Source organism: Gavia stellata, chromosome 14 (assembly GCF_030936135.1).
Source record: "Gavia stellata isolate bGavSte3 chromosome 14, bGavSte3.hap2, whole genome shotgun sequence".
Lineage (NCBI taxonomy): Eukaryota > Metazoa > Chordata > Aves > Gaviiformes > Gaviidae > Gavia > Gavia stellata.
In genome coordinates, this window is record NC_082607.1 from 14,755,401 (window position 1) to 14,777,235 (window position 21,835).

A 21,835-nucleotide genomic window follows, 5' to 3' on the forward strand; every position below is an offset into this window, starting at 1 on the left:
CCCCCACTGCCATATTAGGAACCAGTGGGCCTCAGTGTAGTGTAATGTTGGCAGAGAGACATTTCCTACTTTCACAGCTTTTCTGAACTAACAATTGGTTCATAATGTAAGTCTTGCACTCTTCTATACCGTACATCTGTTGGCTTTGAGTTTGACATGTATTAAATGCTTTCTGGGTATGACAGTAAAAGTTAGCTGGGGCACACATTTTTCTCCTCATTCTCGACATGAAATTTTCGGGCCCCCCCTTTGACCAGCATATCGCTTAAAATAGGTTTCTGTGCATGAAGATGTACAGAGCTCTTTCTCCCTGGAGAGACAGAGAGAGAAAATGTATAGTAGGTACCATACAATTTTTGGCAGATCACCAGGCATTTGATATTTGGAAATCCTTGTTAATATCAGTGTATCACTGATTGGCAGCTGAGCACTGGAGTAAGTAATCCAGTCATATACCTCTTTTCTCATGTTAGTCCTTGACAAGTGCCAGCCTGTGCTGGGACTGTTGAGGTTTGTTCGTTTGTTTGATTTTTGACTTCGCTTTTATTCTTTTCTCATAATGCATGAATGTTCCAAAGCAGAATGAAATTTGATGCTGAAAATGGTTCTTTGTAGACACACAATATTTTTCTATGGTAAAATGGAACAAAACCTCTGCAAATTGATGACTTCTAGTGTGATTAGTGGCCATGGAGCAAACACTTGGTAATTATTCTTCTAAGAAATTGAAAGTATGTTAGTTATGGGATAAGTTATCTCTGACAATGTAAAACAAATAATATCGAACAGCTGTTTCTATGATGGGACTAACTGTTTTGCAAAAAATATAACATTGGCATGTATGTTTATTCAGTTCTTCTACATTGCATTAGGAGTTTTGCATTTGGAGCTGCCATCTTGACTCTAACAAGAAAAAAGATTAAAAAATATAAGATAAGTCACTTATTGAAAGAAAGAAACGATACAAGAAGTACTTTTTTATTTTCCTTCTCTTTCTGAGAACAAATATCTTTGTGAGCCTTAACCAGACCCACCAAGGGCTTTGAGGTGACTTCAATCCTGCACATTATTGTGCCAGATCCTCAAAGGCGATGCTAAAAGTCATAACATTATATATAGTGGTACAAAAATTGAGTGCTGACTTACAGTTTAAGTAGGGATGAATCTGACACAGCACTTTGTTCAGTTTACAACTCTCATAATATTCTTAGCACCTGCAGAAGGATTTTAATTCTTTTAAAGCAAAAATGCACCATAGGATTAGAGAACAAGTAACACTTCACAGATTACAACTCCACTATTGTCCCATTGTCATCTTTGCTGATAAGCAGACAATGTTGGTGCAGTAGCAAAACCAGTATTTGTACTGAATGCTTCCTTCAGACTCGCTGGACAGAAGCTGTCCTGTGTGTCACTTTGCTGTGTTTGAACGACATCAGGAATCAATTTGGTCCCATCTGCAATCGCCTAATATAATCAACCTCTATTCTGTTTAGTTCAACTCACTACCTACAGTAAGTGATTTGTGTGTGCATGAATATTAAAACTTTCCAAGTAAACGTGTGAGTAAATATGAGTTGACTATAAAAGAAAGTTATTTATGTGTGCTGAAAATGAATGCCTGTTACTGTTTTTATAAAAAAGCATTATGTTGCATCATCATGGTGTGAATAATGATTATTGCTTCCTTTTTCTCTGGTAGGAGAGAACAGTAGATCCCAAATAACATCTTTGTATTACTGCTTTCACTTCTGGCTAGTATAGCCTCTGTTAGTCTATTTGTTGTAAAGCTTTTTCTTCTCTAATTTTTTAAAGTCAAGCCTCTGTTAGAGAAATTTTTCATGGCTCAACAGCTTTTAGTTTTTTTTAATATAACTGAGTGCAAGTATATTTGCCTAGTGATTACAACAAGGCAGATACAATATTTACAAGCCTTAGCAATTCCTGTGCAAATGCAGTCTCCAGAGAAGGGCACAGTAACAAAGCAAGCAAACATCACAGTTATCTAAATAATAAGAAGTTGCAGGCATTGGGGTGGTGACTCACAACGTGGATGGGAACCCTGGAGTTTTAGAGTAATTTATGGGGATGCTGAGGAGATGGATTTCATTTAAATACAGTAACTGCTGAAATATTTCTAAGTTAAAAAGTCAACTAGTGGTTAAGTAAATATCCTCTTGACCCCTTTTAACTCTTGTGATGTACCGTTGTTTTAAAGTATTTACTTTGAAATGCTTGAGTCATAAAATGACCCAGGAGAGATGGATTGACCACAGATAGTTAATGCATAGGATTGAGTTGCTTAAAATTTAAACCCCGTGCTCATTTTTTATCTAATCTATTGTTGTTTAATTGGATGAATGAGGTTATAAATGGAGGGCTGTGGAGTCTAAAAAAAAAAAAAAATTGGTTTCATACAGTACTGCAACAAGCATTAGAAGAAAAAATTTAGAGAAGAAGAGATTCCTCCTTGTTTCTATAGAAACCAATAGTGATCAGGAGGGGAGAGGATTTCTTTCAAGTGTACATTTTAGCGAGGCTAGCTCAGCAGCTCAGCACTCTGGAGCGCCAGTGTAAAAAAAAAAAAACCAACCTCCAGCGGCTTGAGATGTGGTGTTCATGCCCCTGTGATACCAGCTGGAATGAGCATAACACATCGCTGGGAGTTTTTGGTTCGTACTGCTGTGGGTGAAGGGAGCTCTTCACACTGCCACATCCCCCAGGGAGCACAGCCTGGCGGGAGGGCTCCGGCGGCTCAGTACCACGCATCCCGCATCCCGGAGACGGGGAAACCGCCCGCAACGGGAACTTGCACGAGTCGGATGTTAAAAAGGGGGAGAGGATAAAAGAAGGGGAAAATACTGAAGGAGAAGTGTGCTGTCCTGTGTCAAAATTAACTATGCTAATTGCTTTGAAGCAATAATCTTCTTTGGTTTTAGCCCGACAGAATCATGGCCACTGAAATACCGTGTGTCAAAATGATTACAGCCAGGACTCAGTGACTTGGCTTTTGAATCATGATCTTCTTCCTAGTATACTACATAATACATAATCCCCTCCACAACAGAATTATATTCTTAATTATCTTCTGTTTTCCTAGTATCACCTAAGTGTTGCCATAAAGAGCAGTCCAGGGAAACATTTGAAAACCAAATTCTAAAGCAAATCTAAGTCTTAATCAATACTGAACCTTTAAAATAATTGCAGGATTCCTCTAAATGAAGTTCAGGTCAAATGCAATGTCAAAAATAAGGCAGTTCAATTTGCTGCAACCTGAGATATCCAAGAAGTGGCTGAGGAATATCTAGTAACTGGCAAAGACACCTCTGTTTGACATTTACTTTCGCATGTAAACAATGGTGCACTGCATATTGGCATCTGAATGTATTAGCTGGTGGTGATCCAAACCCTGGTATGAATTTAGACGGTTTTCCTTTCTGTTTATAAATACATAGTCTTGATAACAAGGGAACATTTACTGCAATCTTGCTCTGCAGTTGTCAGAGCAGAATGAATCATTTTGAAACATAAACCTCCTCAGATCTCAAAAATATCAAGAAAAACATAAAACATAAGGGAAAAGGATTATAAAATACAAATAAAAAAGGTTCTTAACATATTTAGAGGCCTATGGGCTGTAAACACTGTAGATTATCATTAATGAAACTCTCTGCCAAGTACACAAACCACAGTTTGGTAGCAGCTGTTAAGCAAGCATTGTTCAAAGCTGGATAATCCCTTGAACATTATACATCGTGGCTCTGTACCTCTTCCTATTAGTAATCAGATAATTGCCTTGCATTTTCTGTTACACATTTTTCTTTTAAAATTCAGTTTCATTCCTCTTTATGTCAAAAGGCTTTATCTTGCAATAATCACTTAGGCAAAAATCCCACAGAGGTCAACAGGCAGGTCTGTGGTCTCTTTTATTTTCTGGAAATCTGGTGTAATACAATTCAGTCCTGTGGTGTTACTTTGGCTTTACAGTGGTAAAACAGAGAAGAATCCCACTCTGCATACAAGGTGCTTGAATTCTATTGTAACTTAGTTACGATTTTTCCTATAAAATGGAGTCTTCTAAATAATTGGGGAATTAATTAAAAATACTTTCTGCCATTGTATTTTACTTCAAAAATAAGTTTGCTGTTACATGTTGGGAGGAGGAGGAGGAGAAGGTGGGCACTTTCTAATTCCATTTGTCCAAGAGTTCAGGCCTCATAGGAAGGCTTCCCAGGACATGATATGTAAGTATCGTGCAGAAAGAAATTTGGAGATGTTGGCGAGTATTTTTTTACTGCATTAAAATATCCTTAAGTCTTAACAACACAGAAATAGTGAGCCATAGCCCTGGTAATTGTGAGTTCCCTTGAGCTCCATTGGCTATTAGGGTTGAACGGAGAGAGTAGCTTATCTTGCACTTCTGGAATTTCTCATAACCCTACAACAAAGCGCTATTGATTTTTCTCAGCCGCTGGAGGGGAGGAGGGATTGAAGAAGGTCATATGTAAATGTGCTAAGTTTGATAAACAGCTGGACCAAATATTACTGAGTCTAGAACCTCACCTGTGTTAAGTAAACCCATTTTCTAACCCCTGAATTATGCACCTGCTGTTTCCTCTCAGTTAGCACATCCTGTCTCTGCAGTGGAGTGTTTAGCCTAACAATACTGACACGGGCCATTCGCTTTAAAACCGCCACATCTTTTTGATGGGCACTGGCTTCACAAGCTGTTGGCATCAACTTTCTTAGTCCAAGATCTGGTTCCAATCCCAAAAATCAAAGCAGATGGAGACATAATTCAGACAGCAGAAAGTATGATTCATCCTTAAACCTGCAGGGTTGCAGGGACTGTTTCTGTCTGGTACTTAAAATTATTTTACATCACATGGCATAAGCAGAGGTTTGAGAGATGGTGTCACACCCCCCCCATGGGCAAGGCATAATAGATGTTTTCCAGCTAACATATCTCTGTACACATGTAAGAAGAAGAAATTGCCTTTAAAAAAAAAATTTTGCAACATTTTGTTTTCAAGAGAATCCAACACTTTCTGTTCATTGCAGATGCAATATTATTAAATGCCAGTCAGCAGGAAAAATTAGAAGAAGGATGGTCTGAAAGACAAAAAGAAATGCATTTCCCCCATTTTCCAAAAAATGAATTACCAATAAAGCAGGAGCTCTCTTTAGGCAAGGTTTCAGGAGGCAGATTAGATAGCAAAACTATTTCCTCATTCTAGTGAGAGGCAGTTTTCATTGAAGACAGGAATTTAGGAGTATTTCTAAGGGAACAGGTCTTGCAGCAAAACTGCAAATTGGGCAGCACTGTGCATATATCAGCTAACTCACTGATCCTCCCAGCAAAGTAATACCAATTAAAAAGACATCCATAACTAACAAAGTACAAATATACTTGTCTCAGTTGCTGTGAAAGGAAGACATGTATGAAACAATATTATTACTCTAAGGTGCAACTAAAAGGTTTGGAGAAAGCATTCCTCAGTTGCTTTGTTATAAGAAGCCCCACTCTGTGCAGAGTATCTGCTGACATTTCTTCTAGCATATGCATTAATTTCTAGGCTATTCTAGAAAAAAAAAAACAGCTCTGCAAAGATTCTAACTTCTGCATGAATTTACTGACACTAGGATGTTAATGTTGTACATTTCCAGCAAAGCATTTCGACCTCTGTAAGAAGGTTGTGACAGTAAGCAGTTTCTGTACCCTGTTTGGATAGAGCCATAGGGCTTCCTGGAGTGATCGTGGGCTTCAGCTGAAAGATTTTCTTGCCCTTAATCATCTTTAGAGTTGCATAAAACTCTTGCATTGTCTTGGCAGTTGTGTGTTGGTTTGGATTTGCATTCCTTTAGAATGCAGAATGCGTCAGAATCTGCCAAACTGGCTCAGCAGCACTGCTACCCAGGAAGGCTAAATAGTCCCTGATTAACTCCACATGTATAGAGGGTTTAGTGTGCCAGTGGTATGCAGCGGTTGGGGGAGTTTGCAGGTAACTGTTGGCTACAAAACATCAGCTCCAGTGCTAATACCGCTGAACGTTAATTTCTGTCTTATTGTTAGAGAGAACGTTGGCCAACTACAAAGGTTGTCCTGTGGTCTGATGCTCTCATTTTAACTTACAAGACCCCATTAGTCATAGATGGTCTCTGAAGTTCAGATAGATGAACAGTTTTGAGGAATGTTAAACTTTGGGTATTGGGCATGAATATGAAAATAAACCACTTTGCTTCCATATTCTATTAATTATTGGCATTTTGCCTTTTATGCAAGTGCAAAGGGAAGAAGAGGTATGGAAAACGGGGAAGGGAGAAACTGGGATAGAGTCAGATCCCGTAAGTAATCCCATTGTAGTTTTTGGAGAAGCTGCAAAGCAATTGAGTAGAGTAAGGGGTTGAACAGTGGTTTCCACCCCCCCAAGCCCACTTCTCTTTACTTGACCATATTCTGGGATAAAACATTGTTTCTGGGAAGTCTAATACACAGCTGACCTGGTTGCCAGGCAAACAGAGAGTCTGAGACTTTTCTTACATTTTAAAAAAAAAAACCAAACCCCAACTGTTCACAGTTCCCCTCAAGTGGAATTCAGGAATGCCTTCAGCATTTGACTCCAGCTGATGGAAGGCTCACTGCTTCGACTAGAACCTAGTCAGCTGCCGTTTGTGACTTGGGCAGTCTGGTCTGGGTGAAATGAAAGGACTGAAAATCATCATCTTACTTGAGGGGGAAAAACCCACCCTTCCTGTCATTGACCAAATGTGGGGACTCTGAGCATAGAATTCTTATTAAAGGATTATTCAAATAAAATAAACAAAACGCTCTGACTTCCCTACTGGAGAAAATTTGTAAAAGCAAATAGCTGTCATTGAATCAGGTAGAACATACACTTTGGAAGTAAAAGTGGAGAAGATCCACAGTAAAATTAAGATGCTGTTGTAGGAAGGTGCGATTATTAAAGAAAAAAACCCACAAAACTATGGAAAAAATAAATCTAAAAGGAAATGGGAGGGGAAAAGCAGTGCTTTCCTACTAATTTGCCCCCTTCGTTCTGTGTTTAATTTAGTAAAGCAGTCATAAACCTTGCTAAACAGTCAAAAAATTAAATGTTGCTGTATAATTTATGGTGGTTACAGGATACATGAGAGTGCACTTTAATTAGCAAATTGCATGTTTATTTTATTTGCTTAGCATATAATTTAGATTGGATAAATGCGCTTTGACTGGCTACAGCACCTTGGTATTCTCGTTTGGTATAATTTTTAATCACATTGTTTTGGAATTTTATTGCAACATTATACAGTTGATATAACAGTGCACAATTAAGTATGCTCAGTTCACACCTTGCTCTTGAGGAAATTACTTTTTATCCGTATTTGGATGGAGTACTTGGTATGGCAAGTGAGAACTTGGGAGTAATAAAGAATGCGCACTGTGAGCGCTAGAGCTCCAATCTGAATAGTAAATAATAATAGTAATGATGGTGCCCTGTTAGTGAAATGTGTTTGGGAGGAAGATAAAAAAACCGCAAACAAACCATGGAAGTAGGCAACTGGAAAATATTAGTGTATGTAATGGTACATTAGCCGTGTTATAACAGTATCTTGACGTTCCAGCTAAACTGAGGGAGAATGAGGATTGTGCTAGGTGCTGTACGTAGTCAGAGGGGGAGAGATTTTCATCCAGCAAACATTGGGAGAGGAGGCAGATGTTGAGAGAGGGTAAGGAGGTGATACAGGCTGTGGGAGATTATCAAACAAAACTGCCATCTCAGTCCTGGGTCCTGCTTCTGCACCGCTGCTACCCTGTGATCTGTGTCAGGATGCAGACCAGCTTGTAAAGTGTTCTGAGTGTGAGGAGTACTGTAAAGAGACAATACACTGGGAGAGGCAGGCACAGGCATGGTGTGTGTTCCCGTGATTCTGAGACTTAAAAATATTTCTGCATTTCTTGGTTTTTTTACTATTGTGTATTTGATCATGCTTAGGGAGTGTCAGTCTGGGATCTGTTCATGGTATTCTGACTTTGATAGGCTTTGAATCTGGAGCTCTGTTTCTCCTGTTGTTCATTTGGCTTTTTTATGTGGTGACAGGACTAAAAGAAGGCTGTATCCATGCTTTAGGGAAATTCAGATTCACCTTACCAACTGCATTTAAATCCCCACTTAAGGTAAAAGGTCAGCAGCGTGTTCAGATATTCTGTAGATATTACTGGAGAATGTAATAGGGCTGCAACTTGGAAGATCTGGAAAGAAAAAATAAATAGGTTGGTTTGGGTTTTTTTAAAAGAAAAATATTCCCTAAGCACATAGATGTTAATAGAGAATATTATTTTTGCAGCTAAAACATGGAAGGAATATAGAGCATTTAATTGAGATCTAGAATATATCTCAGCAGTGGCATTTTATGTAGTGGTTTGTCTTAAAAAATTCTGCAGAAAAGCTATCTTTTTCTCTTACATTCTATGGACTTTTTCCATAAGGGCTGTGTGAGTGTTACATATATGCCAGTCTGAGATCCCAGGCGACTCTGTGTCAGGAAGATTGATGCTGGGACAGATTATGCTTTCAGTCACACAGGTATAAATCTGGGGTAACTCTATTGTCTTGCTTCCACTGAGGAGAGGATCTGGCCCACTTTCCTTTCTTCTCTGCCTTTGAGTAATTGGCCCCGTAATGTGCCCGTGCTGCTCTCGTGTGATTGGCGCTGATCGTTTTGCTGTGACAGGACGACTGCGGTGGTATGTACCGCTTGAACGCTGACATTCCTTACTTTGTTACAGTGTGTTTTGATAACGTTATCTATAAAGAATGTTCCTTGCACTGATTATGGTTATTAAAACATACAGAGATCAAGAGATATGGCAAACAGCTGCTTAGTCACAGCTGATGTGAGAAATTTTATTTAATCTAAGTTTCACAATTTGAAACTATATCCTCTAGAAAAACACAGGCGATTAATCCCTACTGCATGCACGCTAGTTGACTTTGTTTAAAATAGGATTATATCAGGATGATAAACAGAGACTAGAATTAAAGCACCTTTTGGAAGATTGTTGAAATATAGAAGAAGAAAAGCAAAGAGGAGAGTTTTTCTGGTTTTGGGGTCTTTCTTTTTTTTTTTCTTACTGATGTACTGGAGTGTTTAAATAATATTTATGGGACCTATCATGCAGATGTCGTAGGGCTGTAAGAAAATATCTGTGGTATTTAGACCCAGCGATGCAGTCCTTTTAAATATCTGTATTGCTCTGTAACGGCAGACAGTGCTTCCCAGCATTCCTTATGGAACGCAGGGAGAATGGCATGGACCTCTTGAATAATTAATATGGTTTTCAGAGCAGTAGTCATGGAAACCCCGGCGGTGTCACGTATATGGATTTTAGGAATTAGGCACGTTTTGAATTGCACATTTAGCCAAAAAAGAGCATGCCGTAAGTCCCAAAGATCAGAAGCATTTTCTCAGTGAGTCTCTTGTTTACACTGACAAATACATGTATCTTATCTATTTTTGGATTTAAATAATATTTGTATGCCTAAAAATTTACATGGTAGCTATCTAAAGGGCTGTTAAAGGCCCTAACAGACATAAGTAATCTTTTAGATGTCTTACTCTTTTTATCTTTCTTTCTTTTCTTTCTTTTTTTTCTTTCTTTTTTTCTTTCTTCTCCATCCCAGACCCCTGAAGATATTAGGATGTAGGTTTTAAACTGTATAGCCAATTGCTATTCACTTAAAGGACCGCGGCTTTACCACTAAGTTGCTAGGCCCTTTCTATTAGTTCAGCTGTGTGGCTTTTTTATCTGTCTCAAAAAATGTCTCTTCAGGATCGATATCGTCATTACCTTGGGTGTGTATGTGGAAGAAGTCAACCAGGCAGCAGTGAAAAGCTATCATCCAGTCCTCAGTAATATTGTACGTGTAAAGAATAAAAATACATGGAAGTTATTTATAGACCATAAACCCTCTGGTTTCATAAACCATTTTATACTATTATTTGTCCAAGTCTACAGAGTCTCTCCTGAGTTCACGACACACTCAAAAGCCTCTGTTCTTTATTTCTGGCTGTTTGAATTGGGAAATTAATTAGAAATACACTTAGCAACTTATGGACATGAAAAAGCCATTTGGCCCAATAAGCCTGCTTTCTTTTACCTTTTTCATCCTCATTTTGTTTTGTCGCTCTCTTTCAATCTACTCTCTACTAATAAAAATATCAATCTGTTTCATAAACTCATTGAGATGCTGTGGCAATAATATTACTTGGCAGCATAATATGGCATATTCATTACTCTCTAAGCAAAATGATTTTTCTTTACATTTTGTGATCCAGATTTCTCAATTAGATGCACACTTGCAGCTTTCATTAGAGTCCATGAGAGTTTTATAGCTGTAACTGATAGCAGGTACTGGCTCTTTATTTCCAAATGTGATTTGATGCCCACAGTTTTGTTCTGTTTTTTATTTAAATAAGTAATGAACAGGTTCTCCCCCTCTCCCACATCTCTGTGCTGTATTTAAAATTTTCCTAATATGAAACGAAATATTTCTGTTCAGTCATTTCAAAGTTATCTCTTTCCTAGCAATAACAAATTCAGTTGCATTGGCCTGTCTTGACAACAGATCTTTAAGGATCCAAGTTGGTTCAAGGTTTCTAAAGTTGCACCCCTTCTACAGTAAAACTAACTTACCTGTGTGATGCTTAAAACTGTGGGTAGAATTCCAGTTGTGAAGTAGTTATTAGAGGAATCATCTCACTTGCTATGATTTGTATTTCAGCCCTTTGTTGATGCATCTCTGTGTCCTTGTTGCTTTTTCTTTTACTGCAGCTATACACAGAACAAATGGCTTCAGAGATTTTTCTACGCTAAACTCTAAATACCTTCTCAGTTGCTCTGAGCACTGTTTGGCTGTTCTTTTTCATGTGTATTCCCTCTTTCCTGGCTTATTACGCTACAGCACTCCCAGCTGTAAGTTGATCATCTGTAGACCTTTTAAAAAGACGTATGTTAGTGATGGAAATAGTCATAAAATCAAAGACGACCAACTCAGAAAGGTGTGTAAGTATCTGCTGCCTATTGGAAACATCTCATAATTACCTAAGGACTTTCAAGACTCAGCCCTAGAAATCCTATGCAGTTGATAATCTCAACTGTAGTGTTTTCTGGGAAGAGGTGCAGGGAGTTAATTAAAATGCTGGGTGTCCTTCAGACTTTTAGAGCGATCAGAGAAGTTAAAGGGGGGACAAGAACATGGTCCAGGACTGTAGCTGTGTGCAAGACAATTTACTGATGAGTCAAACTGACATTCCCACAAAAGCAGCTTGGGTCACGTAGGAATTATAACCAAACGAAGAGCTTGTCTTCTGGGCATGTTTGGCTCTCCTCATTTTCTGCTGCCTTTCAGGTAGGATTCCAGTATGTTAGTGCTACATACCTTCCTCCTTCCATTGTGAACTGATACATTCATGTATCAGTACTATCCTAAGCCCATTCCCACTCAGGGTTGTTACGCTTCCGTCGTCACAGAAGAAGTCATCTTAATGACAACTTTTGCAAAAATGCACTTGTCTCCCGGTTTTAATGCAGGAAGTAATTTAGCAGTTACTCAGTTTCCTTTTCACAGAACTATACGTGTATTCTTATATACAGAGATAGACACAAACACTTAATATTATAGTCTCAAACAATTGATGCTGCTGTCATATCTGCAAGTAATCTGCAGTACCATCATTGCTGCAACCTTTCAGACCGCTGAATGTAAATCAGATTCTTACCCTCTGGTGGTCTCTGTGGCAAACTAAAATTACTCACAGATTGTGTTCAAACAGCGCCTATCAAGTCAGATGACAATGCAAGAAGCATATCATCATTCTGGTTGCACTGGCATATTTCCAATGCTACACCAACTGCAGTGTTTTACAATGCAATCTGTGGTTTGTTGAGGGAAGTGTGCGTGCACCTCTGCTAGCTGTCACGTGCTTACTCATAACCATTGTGTTCTCCCTGACTTCTACCCCTTATTGATGGAAATCCCTATTCTTGTTCTTAAGCCATCAAATCTCTGAAAACGTTATTGGCTTTGTGGATTTGGGCTTTTTAAATTGACATGTTACAATAACATCATGACACGTAATCGGTGGAAGATACTTGACATACCATATTCTGCCAAATTTGCATCTTTCTTTACAGGGAGATTTTGAAGTCCAGGCAGGTGTTTTAGCACTTGGAAATTTTAAGTAGGGTGCAATACCAGGCCCCTGGAAAGAGAAGGCGGTGTGAAAATAGGCAAGCGCGGAGTAGCGGGGTATTTCGGGAGATTCTCCTTGTGGGCTATTAATATCATCAGCTCCTGGCATGATCCTGTGGAAAGGTTCTCTCCTGCAGAAAGCAAAGTGACCATGATCACAAGTTTCATTCATTGCTAAAGAAAGGCTATGATTAGACTGAGGGAATAAGAGGATCAATAAATATGATTTCTGCAGAAATTGGTAGGTAGATGAATGAAGAGCACTGTTTTTTAGTTCATCCACTGGTGCTTCGCATGTGACTATAACAGCAGCCGTCTTTATCGTATCTCACCATTGTTAGACCCTTCAACTTTATAATTTGTCAGTTTTCACCAAAAGATCAAACAAGGGGGAAAATATTTATGTAAGGCAATCTAGATTTTGACCTCTAGAGCCTTGATTCTCAGAGCGTTCACGCGGGGCGGGTGGGCTTGAACTGCAATTCTTATAATGGCGTTCACCGCGTTGGGCTTTCTCCGGGATCCCTCTCTCCTCCCAGACATGCAGTGGAGAAAATCAGGTGGGATATTGATAGTCCATCCCTTTTCTCCTTCTCTGAAATTCTGCATTTATGTGGCTACAGAAATATCGAAACTTAACACATTTATTTCTGGCTTAACAGAAGAAAAAATGTGTTTGTTTGGATATCTTGGTGTTCATAGTCTGTTTTCATCATCTGTCCAGGATTGTGTAAAAGGGGCTGGTATGAAGCTAGATTAAAGAGGCTCAGGGCACAGCTGATCTGTCTTTTAATACATTGTCAGTAGAAGAGACTGTCTGAATGCTGCAGTGGGCTTTAGATCTTGGTTCCATCAGCTCACAGTGGAGACCAGGTGAGCCACTGTACCTCACAGAGCGAAAGAAACCGAAACCGTGGATCTTTGCCACAAATCTATGTGGCACATGGCCAGTTAAGAGCTGAAATAGGTTGGTATTAGTGGCAGGGAGGTCTGAAAATGCTCTAATCATACCTATCCCAGCAGGGCTTTTAGTGCAATGACAGGACGATCGTCTTGACAGACTTTGAGAACTTTCTTCTTTAAACACATACAAAATGGGGGGGCTGAAAAGGGGAGGAGCAAGAGGGGAAGACAGAAAAAGCTTTAACTCTGCTGATGTGGCTTCTTTAATTTGCTGTCAGTGATGCCACTGATGTTAATTCTGGCAGGGTTAATTATGAGAAATTAAAAAGCGGCTCAGAACAGACTGTACCCTTCGTACTCCAATAAAGAGGCAGCTCTGGCGTGAGAAAATTTCTTCATTAATATACATCCCCAAAGGGCTACGGCGTACAGCTTTCTGAATATGAATCATAAACTCCCAGGGACCCTGCAGGAAGCAAGGGAGATAGGATTCAGAGGAGATTGACTGTGTTACTTTTACTGCTTCAGGAGAATGACGCTCGGGCTGGCAGGAAATCACCATGCCGGTGACATTTGGAAAGAAGAATTTATTAATTTGCATGTTGGCATGTTACAAGCTTTGAAATATGGTTTTAAATACGTTCTGTACAGACACTGCTGTATCAATGTTCGGTATGTCAGTCTGTAATACATGCAGCTGTTAACATGGAGCTTAGCATAAGCATTGTAATTGTTTACCGTTTAGTATTTTGCAAAAATGGCTTTAGGGCATGCATTTATTTCTCAGGAAAATTTCACTGGCTTTGCACAAACTAGGCACTATATACCGTTAACCTAATGCATTATACTAAATGGCAGTGTGGTTATACCAGATACAGTGTAGAAAGTAAACTGAGAAGAATACCACATACAAATTGTGCTGCTCTTAAAATATAAGCTGAGAAAAGAATGTGTCCCAAACCAATAATCTATAATTTATATTAGTATAACTTGGCAAAGCCACATTACCAAGCAAATATAAGTGCAAATGAAGCTAGATAAAAGTGAAATACCTCAGTGATACTAACTTTCAGCAGAAATAAAGGCCTATTGTTAAAAAATTATGCACTTAGACCATTTGCAGTGTACCTCTCTGCTGACAGAGTGTTCCAAAGTGCTGGTGCAATTTTGAAGTCTCTTCCCAGGAAAGGTATTATGGTCTGTAAGTCATGACTACAAAGAAAGCAGTTAAACAAAGTTAACTTACAGCACAGAGGTCTAAAAGGAGGCCAGAGAATTGATTTTTGTAAGAAAACATGTTTTTTTTTTTCTCCTCTAATATACAGTGAAGCACTGATACATAGCATGTAGCCTTTAATTCAAGAATCTCAGTAGTCTTCAGAAACATTAATTAATTAAACCTTAATAGCAGCTATAGTCCAGGAATACTATTTTGAACCTTGTTGTAAATGGTCATTCAGAGGACTGATAACAATCGGTTGAGATGGACCTCTAAGAAAAATGAAACATTACTTACAGCAATTGAGAGTACTTGGGGACAACCTCTTAGGAGAAGGTTATTTAAGCAGATTGCTTTCTCAGGCAGGTTACATTGTATATTGCTGTTGTGATTAGCAGTGTAACTTTGGGCAGGAACAGCCTGGAATATGATGTTAGGACTTGTGGGAACCTTCTGTGCATCTGCAGTCCCAGCGTGCTGGGATATCTGTTTTGACAACTCTTGGTATACCAAGTTCACCCTGCTTATCAATATAATTTTATTTTTCTAGTGGCTTTGTTAACACGGAGCTAGAGGTACAGGTTGACTAAGTGGCACACACAAGGCCACAACACAATGTGATGCAGTACCTCTGTGACTGAGGAACAAAGTCAGAAAACCTGATGGCCATTTTCTTTGTCTGAACTCTGGAATCCCACTTTCTACCTACATAACTAAACATCTGCTATCAGAACTAAGGGAAAGATTAGGTATGTGCTATAAAAATGGCATTTCCTTTGCCACTGAAAAATGACTTTAACATTTCCAGGAATAAAGACCTCCTTTGTTTTCTCTGATTCTAATCCCTGTCTCCAATTTCACCTTAGAAGTGTGTGTCCCTCCCAAACCCTGAATCCCTGCTGTCACCAGCTGTGCATTTCTTGGCAGAAACCCACTTATCAATGTTAAGGATGAACTTTGAGGCTCATTGAATCATTCATTGTAATCCTCATGTAACAAACATAACATTTCAGCAAGATTTCTAATTACCTTTTGACTGTTTTTTTCATAATGCCCTGTTGCTATTGGAATGGCTCTCATGGCATACACAGAAATAACATTAGACTGTAAATCTATCAACTGGAGCAGTGGTAGGAAGAAAAAATGTAGAAGGGGAGAAGGTCATTTTTATAATTAGTGTAATATATCAACATGCTAGGAAGCTGAAATGGAAGAAGTTGTTAGAAATGGAAATTTGACTGAAAGTGAAAGTTCATCTGTGAGTCTCTTCTTCCCCACTTCCCTTCTGTTACTTTACTCCCCAAAGCAACCTTTCTGACAGCTCCTGGGTGCACTGTTCTCACAGTCTGAATCTGCAACCCAATACACGGGCAGGGTTAGCTGCTTGTACCCTCCTGGAGGACGAATGCTTTAAAATATTCACGTAGTAGAGATGGGCACTGTTCTCAAATGGCTCCAAACCACTGCTTCCAAAGCCCTGAGGGGAGTAAAGCAGCAGACCAGTGCAGGACTGGGTTATGCAGCTGTGTCTTTCAGACCTGTCATTCAGGGCTGCATAGGTCAATTAGAAAGCCCTGTTCGTGCCCAGACCTTGCTAAATGGTGACCACCGGATCCCCAGTAGTTCCCAGCATTAAAGGGAGGAATAGCAGCATGTGTGAATCTGAGATCCATGGTGAGGATGGTCAAAGCCTAGTCAGATGAGATAACCCTTATGTTATCAATTGGGGATCAATATATAGAGGCTACTGTGATTGGGAATGGCTGCCCTAAAACCCTTTCAAAATCTTCTGATTTCTAACAGTCTTTCCCAGACATCAGCATATTATTTAGGCAACGATCATGAAAACTGCTCTGTTTTCAACTGGATTTTTCATCTAAAATGCAGCTCACTCGCAACTTGTTACTGTCTAAAGAGAATGCTAACACTGCCACATTTCCTCATTAGCTTTGCATAAGACAGACTCCTGTGTCACAGCTGATGGAGCCTTTATGAGCCTTTTAGCCAAATGACTGATGTTTCCCTCGTTATGTCAGATCTGAGGGCACTGCTGGCATCTTTCTTTATTCGCTGTCTAACACCATCAATCGAGCAGCTGCCATGCACCCATGATCAGGCTGATTATTAAAATGTGCTCAGGAGGCTGCCGACACCAATTTTCTTTCATCTGAAGAGGCCAATATACACTGGCTCAAGCCGACAGTTATGTACATGGAATATTTAGTGCAGGAACCAGCAGGTAAGACTGAGGCTGATTCCTTAAAATCTGGATCCAGTCCATTGGGATTATCATTAAGATGTTGTAGAAACAATGGTGATGTTTGGGGTTTTTTCCTCTCCTTTTTTAAATAGGGAAGTTGTTCTTTTTGTGGGGGAGCACTTTCTCAAAAACATAGTCCTTCCTCTTATACCTAGATGTCCCTGGTGATGAGGGGTCACAGCCATTGAAGAGCTCATTAAACTTGAGTCCTGCTAAAAATGGGCTCTTGCAGAGTTGCTCACCCCTAAGGTTTGTAATACTAGTTTTGCTCTGCTGTCTCTTCATTCACTGATGTGTCAGTCTCTTTCAAAGGGAGACAGCCCTTGCCTTTTTTCTGATGCTAATAGTAAAAAAAATCCTTCTGCAAACACTGTAGTTCAGAGCCATGGGCTGACACAGCATGTCAGGGATTGATCAGGAGCTCAGACTCACCTGGAGTTTCCCTACCAACAGCAAACAAAACAGCTTGGCCGCGTGTTCAGGTGTGCAGCTAGGAACTCTCTTGTTAACCCACTTCTCCCTTTGGGGTCTCTAATCTTGAATGTTTTAATCTCCAAATAGTAAGTTAAAATCTTTATTTCTAATTCACTTGTCATTTTGATATTTAAGGATGACCTCTGGAGGTTTGATTGATTGGTTTTTTCTAACCCCAGGGTCATATGTTTTTTAAAGGAGTATTTTAAGTTTAATGGTTATCGGATGTAGTTTTGTCTTAGTGCACCAATGTGGTTGTGTATGACTAAAAGGAATACCCAAATGCATGTCATATAGAGGTTTTATACATAGGCTCATGTACATATTATGAGTAGGGCATAGCACAAGAGAGAAGGAGGGGGAAAACCTCTGCAGATGTCTGAACAAATCAGGCTGCAGAGCAAGGGCGGCTATTACTGACTTTCACCAAGCTCTTGTTGGAAAAAAGGGGACCAATGTGGTGGATCCCCTCCTCTTGCTCTTTTCCTGCCCAGTCTGTTGTTGTGCTCAGGCTTCCTTTTCTCTGTGTTGTCTTTTAAATAGACCAGTATGCTTCAGAAATGGTTTCTGTCTTTGTGAGACTGCTCATTCTCTGCAGTTGCTGCAGTGTTTAGACCCAATCTGTAAGTTAGTTGGAGACGAATTCTAGGAGCTGTGCCGCTCCCTCACTTTGAGTAATGTTACACTGTCTACTCTGGTCCTACAGGAAATGCAAACCCGAGCTGTATCACACTATATAGATACACACATTTTTCCGCAATTCAGTTTTTATTAAAGAAAAAAACTCACAGTATCAAGCTGCCTGTATTCCTTGGGGATGGGGATCCCTCATAGACCCCACAATAATCAAAACCACCCTTAAACTCTTAGTACTGCTAATTAGCTACATAACACTGCAGAGCAGTTAACACTTTTATTGTCTGTCTCAAGTTCACACCCAAGAGGTTATTTCTCTTAAAGAAAGCCCTCTCCTTTGGGAGAGACTAGAAAGGACCAGATGAGAGTGACTGAATTATCAAGAAGCTGAGAGTGGAGCCCCGGTTACTTTGAAACCTGTTTTATTCCTGATGTAGCAGTAGGAGGGTTTGCTGCGAGAGTTGGTGTAGGGACTTGTCATAAAGAAGACAATCACAGAAAGAAGAATGTTTGATTATGGCCTTAAATCTCCAAACAGCTGTGTCTCTACATTGCCTTTAAAACAGTAATTCTGTGTGGCTGAGTGTGCCTCTGTGTATATATGGTGTGTGTGCTGAAAAGTCAAAGACTATGGTGTCCTGTGCAGTCTTTAAACTCCTATTCTGTAAATGCTACAGAATCAACACAAATTCTAATAGGATGATATTCTATGGTATTAAGTGAATACATTTTTTTCATGGCCCACCTGCTAGTGTAACTAATTAACAGCCATTCTCATTAATTACATTGATCAGGATCATAAAATAATTTCAAATTGCTCAACATGATCAACAGGAGTAAAATGGTTTCACTTTAATCCCTTAATGATTTTTTCATGATTAATCAAACAAAATATATGTAGTTATTTGATCCATTTTTTTCTTCTTGGAACTGCAACTCAGAGCAATTACAGTAGACATAAAGTTGACGCAAACAGAACTACATTTCATCCGGTAGCTAATTAAGCAATAAGGCACAATAGGATAGGGGGTGTGTGAGTGTTGAGAGAAAATCACCCCCCTGAGGATTTAAAAAAAAAAAGTACACATGAGGACCTCTGCTCTCCCAGGAATCTGATTATCTTCGCATATAACCACATACCCTGCAATTGCCTTCTTGCTATCAGGAAGTTCTTTAAGATTTTATATGAAAGTGAGTTAGGGGGGAGAAAAATCTGGCCAGAGTCTGATCAGAGACATGGTGAGCTGCAGTCTCAGTGTCTAACTGGGAGGCTCACCAAATCAGATGTCACTTACAACTCGTAAATACCCAGTCACCAGCTTTTCTCTATAAAACCAGCGTTTACTGACAGTTCTTTGGATGTTGGGTAGATCTGTCTTTGACACTATGTAGCTCTTTTTTGATGTGCAAACAAATGTGGCCTTTGTACACATTAGCTTCAGACAGTTGATAAACCCTGAACTCAGGCTATTGAACTGGGATGTTAAATATTGGTGGGTAAACTATAATGAAGCTTTGGTATATGTATGTGCACAAAATAACATATGAAGCCAAAAAAGGTTTACAGTGATGTTTGTCGTAATTTATTATACTGTTATTACTCCTCATTATCCCAAATTACTGAGACGTTAACAGTGTTTTGCATGGTCACAGAGCTAGAATGGTTTATAGCCATACTGAGATACCAGCGTGTTTCTGTACATGGTAATTCATAGATATTAAACATATATATATATCTATCTAAAAAAACCGAGTGGCATAATTTCTGATAGTTACATGCACATGAGCAGAGTTACCCAGACTCAGAGATCGTAATGTTCAGGTACCTCCTACAGACTAAAGATTAGCATCTCCTCTCACAGAGAAGCATACCTGGTATCTAGCAGTCTGACGGTATCTGGAGCAGATGTGGTAGGCTGCTATCGCGCTCCCTCAGACGAGAGCTTGAAAGACCATGTGGTAGGAGCACCTTGTACCCCAGCTGCCCTCTCCAGCCGGGGACGTGGCAGTTGGAGGTGGCAGCAGCCCGTTGATCCTCTGAGCAGTGCTGCTGGTGAGTGGGGTGGGTGGCCCTTGGCTTGCTGTGCCCTCGTGTGCGCCAGGGAGAAAAGGGGTGTGTGATGGACGACGTTGCTACTGGCCCTGAACAACCAGGCAAATTCAGTAATGTGTTCCCGTGAAAACTCTACCAGGCAAACGTTTTGTACTTAAGGCTTGGAGATTTTTTCCTGATTTGATAGCTTGCGGTTGGACTTACTGTGGCTTACCCAGCAACAGAAATACAATAACATAGTCTGTCATGATAATGCTTTCTGTGTGGTCATAAAGATCCACAGTATTTAACCTAGTTTTGCATGAAATAACTAGATTTAGATCAATCACAGTCATTTTGCAGAAGAGAGAGAGAATATTAACTTGGTCTTGAAATGTGATTAATTCCAATTTGCTGTTTTCAAAGATAAGCGATGCTCACAATCCTGTTAATTAAAAAATTTGGAGTTTTCCATTTTACTTCATGCACTATTTTTTAATGAAATAAGTTTGTCTTTTTGCTTCTTATTATGACTGATGCCTGGCTCAACATGCCACAGGCTTCCTGAAGGAAAAGTAGCGTGTACTTGTTGTGACCCTATGAAATGAAGATAAATGGTCTCATGCAAGATACATTATGGACTTTATGGCACGCATAAATATACAGTAGATTGTATCCTTTCCATAAAAATGTTCTTAGATTCCTAATATTGTGTTTTAATGCAGTTTTGTTAACAGGATGACAAATCATAAAAATATGTAGGTATTAAAATAGGATCCCAGATTTGTGTGCTGTTCATTCAACTGTCAGCAACTGCTGCTTCTCAAAGAGCAGTCTGACTTTGACCTTGCTAAATATTCATTTCATGTCTCCACCATTGCTTGGTTAACTCAGGCAACTTTTTGTGTGTAGCTGTACTTGGCATGAGTCTGACTGCCATGTGGAAACACTTTTTTGGTCAAAGTTAGGAATGAGCAAGACCTTGTTAAATACTAAACAAGCACAGGAGTTGGGAGATTTGCATCATCTAGAAACACTGGTTTCTTATGAGAACTACTGGTTTCACATCTTATCTTTAGTGTGCAGCAGCTGTCAGGCCTGCATTATATATTAAGAAGAGGAAATGTCAGTTATTAACGTACTTTGAGTGGCCTAGCTATGAATACAAAATGACCTATAAACTAAAAACTGCAAAAAAGGGGAGGGGAAGTAAAACAGATTTATTTAATAATTGGCTTTAGTATTTTTATTGAGAGTGTTTGGCATTTGGATTTTACATCTTGCTTATGCTGCTGAACTCAGCTACTAATAAAAACAATGATGACAAAATCAGTAATTGTCCTTAAAAAAAGTTTTACCACGCTGTGAGTGTGTATGGGGGTGGTGTGTGTGCAGTGTGTTTTCTGTCTATGCCCACATTGCTCAGTCATTGCCTCTAAAGCCCTGATTGAAAACCACTGTTGCCAACAAGCCGCACTGTCCTGAAGCGTAAGTCACCCATTAATTGACAGGTTGTGGGGCAGATTCTGAATGTGCAGAAAGTTGTGCATCAAGTACTCTGCAGTATTCAGTTGAGTCATGTTATTTGACATGAGCTTAGTGTCTGATCCTGTATCTTATTTGGAAAATAAATCTTAGTGCAAATTGTGTGTTTTTAAAATTGGATTGTCTAATTATTGTTGTTATTCAGGCAGGCAACAGGGTGTAGGAATGTTTATACCTGTAAATATCCAGGTGTTTTGCTCTTTTGAAGTAAGCAGCAGTCAGAGTTGATAAATGTCTTGGCTGGAATTTAGCAACACAATGAACCTCTGTATAGATATCCCACATGGTATCAATTGAAGCTCCATTTAAGACCTAATCGTTGGCCCATACAAGCAGAGGAAAGCTTGGCTAGACAGATGGAAAGAGCTGCTTTAAGAAGGGATCAGAAAAGGCATTGCTACTCGGCTGGCCTAAATCCACTAATCTGATGTTATTATTAGCGATAAGGAGCAGCGACCAGGATAAAATCTCATTCTCTGCAAATGTCATTTAAATAGGACTCTGATATTTTC

The 21,835-nt window shown here is 39.4% G+C and overlaps 1 protein-coding gene across 1 annotated transcript in view; it reads left to right on the top strand.

Annotated features, from left to right (window-relative positions):
* The window catches only part of AFF2 (ALF transcription elongation factor 2), a 336,845-nt gene that overhangs the window by 39,218 nt on the left and 275,792 nt on the right, over positions 1-21,835 (top strand). The gene's annotated exons all lie outside the window — the stretch shown is intronic.